This window comes from Prionailurus viverrinus, chromosome D1 (genome assembly GCF_022837055.1).
Source record: "Prionailurus viverrinus isolate Anna chromosome D1, UM_Priviv_1.0, whole genome shotgun sequence".
Taxonomy (NCBI): Eukaryota; Metazoa; Chordata; class Mammalia; order Carnivora; family Felidae; genus Prionailurus; species Prionailurus viverrinus.
The window spans coordinates 57,226,589-57,231,341 of NC_062570.1; the positions used below are offsets into that span (position 1 = coordinate 57,226,589).

A 4,753-nucleotide genomic window follows, 5' to 3' on the forward strand; every position below is an offset into this window, starting at 1 on the left:
GATGCTTTGAAATACCAAAAGCGAAATTCTTTCAGAAATGATTATTGGTGCCCCTGCTGGTGCCAGGTGGTGGCCCAGCACCTGCCTGGTGTGCCTGTTGGACAGTCCAGCTCCACGTGGCAGTGAGAAGCCACGTGCCACCTGTCCTCCCAGGTCATAGCATCTGTGCTTCCATTTGCACTGCGGTGGAGCAAAGGAGGGAAGAGAAAACAGCTGGAGTTAATGGCCCCTTAGGACCACTCTGGCCTTGGCTCTCTGTGTTCCTACCTCTCTGATGCCCTACTCTGCCTCATCTGGGACTGTCAGCCACAGCTGCCTGAGGACAAAAGTGCCCAGGGCAATGCGGTTTACATCCATTTGGGTCTGAGAAAATCCCAGTGGGCTATCATCTCAGGATGGGGTTAGATATCAAGGGATAGCCCTCTCAGTTTGGGACAAAGAATTTTCACTCTTTTGCTAGATCCTTGGGTCTGACTTCTGGAACATTTCAAAGGCGGCTTTGAATTGACAGATACCAGGTCTTGATTTAGCACTCACCATATAGAACTCAGATAAAAATTTGAAATATAGAGTGCTTGGGTGGTTCAGTTTGTTAAGCGTCGCGATCAGGTCATGATCTCACAGTTCGTGGGTTTGAGCCCTGCATCAAGCTCTCTGCTGTTAGCGCAGGAGCCTGCTTCGGATCCCCTGTCCCCCTCTTTCTGCCTCTCCCTCACTTGCATGCTCTTTCTCTCTCTCTCTCTCAAAAATAAACATTTAAAAATATGAAATATAGATTTATCTGTTATCAATGAAAAAAAACAAAAAGGGAAATAGAAAACCTTAGTCCTAGTATTTTTCTCCCTCTGAAAAGTTGAACTTCTGGATCTCCAGGAAACAAGGCATAGAAGAAAGAGCCCTGTTTTGGGAAACAAAGGCCTGAGCTCTGGTGGGGGCTTTGCAACTTGCCTGTGGCACCTGGGAAAGCCCCTGCCCTTTCTGTGCTCAGTCTCTGGCCTGTGGGGGGAAGTGGTGGGACTTGAAAATAAAAGTGTTTTTTCCAGTTTTTATATTGGTGGTCTTACGCATGAGAGGTGTTTTAAGAAGAGGGGCATCTGGGCGGTTCAGTCGGTTAAGCGTCTTTGCTTCAGCTCAGGTCATGATCTCATGGTTCAAGAGTTTGAGCCCCACGTCGTCAGGCTCTGTGCTAACAGCTCAGAGCCTGGAGCCTGCTTCAGATTCTGTGTCTCCCTGTCTCTCTGCCCCTCCTCTGCTCATGCTCTGTCTCTCTCTGTCCCTCAAAAAATAAATAAACATTAAAGAGGTGTTTTAAGAAGAGAGAGAATTTAGAAGTGACTCCAGAAAAATCATGGGGACACCACTCATGGAGTCACCAGGATCAACCAGACAGGAATACCAGTTATCAACATGGATTTCTCAGGGTCGCTTAGTCCAAAGTGGAGGGTGAATCAGTATTTCTTTTAGCTCAACCCCCCAGATCTGTGGCTTGAAAACATTCCCTTCTGATTCCTCTGAAAGGGATTCTTTTTTCCTTTGAGCTGCTACTGCAAACCAGTTTCTCTTTATGGACAATGCCTCCCAGGGCACATGACAACTTCTGCCCAGGCACGAGTCAGCCTGCTGGGTGGAGGGCGGGGGGCAGGGGGCATGCAATGGTTAAACAGGAGCACCTGCTGAGCTGAGGCAGCCAGTGGGAAGGTAAGTTCAATGGAGTCACACAGATATTGTCTTGGATTCTTTGTTGCTGCCCAATTGCGGGAGAATCCACTATCTGTTCCGACTCAGGAATGATTCTTCCCATCAAGAGCATTTTCAGCATTTCCCTTCACTGTAACCTAACAAAGAGCCCCACGCCCAGAGACAGGATATGGAGACAGGCAGAACCACTGCACCAAGCGGCTGAGAGAGAAAGGAACGATTCCCTGGTTAGTAATTATGGTGGGAAGACAGCATGTTGCTATAAACCTTGGAGAAATCAGTTCTCCCTAGCAACTTGGTAACAAAGATGTCACTTTTTATTTTTAATTAATTAATTAATTAATTAAACAGTTTATTTATTTATTTTGCAGGAGAGAGAGGGAGAGAGAGAGAAAGAGAGAGAAAGGGAGGGGAGGGGCAGAGAGAGAGAGAGAGAGAGAGAGAGAATCCCAAGCAGGCTTAGCACAGAGCCTGACTCAGGACTTGATCCCACGAATCATGAGATCATGACCTGGGCTGAAATCACGAGTCAGACGCTCAGCCAGCTGAGTCATGCAGGTGCCCCAAAGATGTTACTTTTTAAAAACTTAAAGCAAATGCTGGGGCACCTGGGTGGCCCAGTTGGTTAAGTGTCCGACTTCGGCTCAGGTCAGGATCTCATGGTTTGTGAGTTTGAGCCCCACGTGGGGCTCTGTGCTGACAGCTCAGAGCCTGGAGCCTGCTTCGAATTCTGTCTCTCCCTCTCTCTCTGCCCCTCCCCCACTTGTGTGTGTGTGTGTGTGTGTGTGTGTGTGTGTGCGCGCGCGCACGCGCTCTCTCTCTCTCTCTCAGAAAAAAATAAACAATAAAATAAACATTAAAAAAGCAAATGCCAAAAGAAAAAGGAGCTTAGGGACATGGTTTAAGAGATCTGTTATCCCCAAAAAGGATGATATGGGACATGGGAAAGAGAACAAGTTCTTCCATAACACTTAACCCAACTACAATTAAATTATGTGATTCAGGGGCGCCTGGGTGGCTCAGTGGATTAAGCATCCAACTTCAGCTCAGGTCATGATCTCATGGTCTGTGAGTTTGAGCCCTGAGTCAGGCTCTGTGTCAACAGCTCAGAGCCTGGAGCCTGCTTTGGATTGTGTCTCCATCTCTCTCTGCCCCTCCCCTTCTCTCTCTCTCTCTCTCTCTCTCTCGCTCTCTCTCTCCCCCTCAAAAATAAATAAACATTAAATAATTGTGTGGTTCATTGCTTAATGTCTCTCTCTACCACTCGAATTAGCTCTATGACATTGGAGACTGTCTCTGTCTTATTCAACTATCTACTATATACCCAGCATGTAACACATAGTTTTGTATATTGTAGATATTTTTCCATACTTTACTATAAAAGAAAAGAGGGTTTCCTTAATTATATAGTAACCATCACATAATTATCATTCCAGAATCACTGATTGTTCTGGTTTCCAGATATGCCTGGTTCCCAGATGTTTCCCCTACCTACTTCCTTGGCATCCAGATTAACCCACCATGGAGACTAGAGCCTATAATGGATCAGAGGACTCCTCAACCATCTTCTACCTGGTGGGAATTCCCTCTCTACCCAAATCTTTCTTTCTTCCTATCTTCTTTGTCTTTCTCCTACTCTACTTACTCATCCTGCTGGGAAATGCCCTGATCCTGGTGGCTGTGGTGGCAGAACCCAGCCTCCACATGCCCATATACTTCTTCCTGATCAACCTCTCAGGCTTGCGCATCCTTTTCACCACAACCACCATCTCCAAGATACTGTCCCTCCTCTTACTGGGGGACTGCTTCCTCAGCTTCCCTGCCTGCTTCCTGCAGCTGTACCTCTTCTATAGCTTCTCCTACTCAGAAGCCTTCATCCTGGTGGTCATGGCCTATGACTGCTATGTGGCTGTCTGCCACCCACTGCACTATCCTGTCCTCATGACTCCACAGACCAATGCTGCACTGCCAGCCTGTGTCTGGCTCACTGCCCTCCTCCTGCCCACCCCAGTGGTGGTGCAGACTTCCCACATGGCTTTTGACAACACTGCTCACATCTATCACTGCTTCTGTGACCACCTGGCTGTGGTCTAGGCCACCTGCTTAGCCCCAGGCTCTCATGGGCTTCTGCATCGCCATGGCAGTATCCTTCCTGCCCCTTGTCCTGGTGCTTCTCTCCTATGCCCACATCCTGGCCTCAGTGCTTCGCATCAGCTCCCGAGAAGGACGCTCAGAAGCCTCCACCTGCAGGTCCCACCTCCTGGTGGTTGGCACCTACTACTTATCCATTGCCATAGCCTATGTGGCCTACAGCACTAACCTGCCACTCAACTTCCACATCATGGGCAATGTGGTATATGCTATTCTCATACCTGTCCTCAACCCTCTCATCTATGCTGAGGAACAAGAATGTCAAAGCAGCCATCACCAGAACGGAATGTCCCCAGGACCCAAAGAATGCTGGGGAACCCTGATTCTACTCACAAATGTCAATAACAATAGAGGGAAAAGTAGACAATTCAGATAGCCAGATAGAACAATAATTCTCAAAATACAGTCTTAATTGTTCCTCCTCCGTTGTAATAATATAATGATTTTCTTTCCTTAATTCACAGATAAAATGTATAGGCTTTTTCTATTCAATTAAAAAAATTTTTAAATGTTAATTTATTTTTGAGAGAGAGAAAGAGAGAGAAAGAGAGAGAGAGAGAGAGAGAGAGAGAGAGGTGGAGCATGAGTGGGGTGGGGTCAGAGAGAGGGAGACACAGAATCTGAAGCAGGCTCCAGGCTCTGATCTGCTAGCACAGAGCCCAAAGCAGGGCTTGAACTCATGAACTGCGAGATCATGACCTGAGCCAAAGTTGGATGCTTAACTGACTGAGCCACCCAGGCACCCTTAGATTTTTCTACTCAATTTTTATGTTGTGAGTCCCAATCTCATAAGACTATGAAAATAATTGTGGTCACATTTCCATTAGTTCAAACAATTTTGAATCTCAGAGATTTCAAGCATTTGACTAGCAAGAACTTCAGTCTTTCCCCTTGTATCTCTTTC

General features: G+C 46.9%; 1 pseudogene; it reads left to right on the forward strand.

Annotated features, from left to right (window-relative positions):
- Positions 1-3,219: 3,219 nt before the first annotated feature.
- LOC125146888 (olfactory receptor 2AT4-like) lies at positions 3,220-4,172 on the forward strand (annotated as a pseudogene).
- Positions 4,173-4,753: the final 581 nt, after the last annotated feature.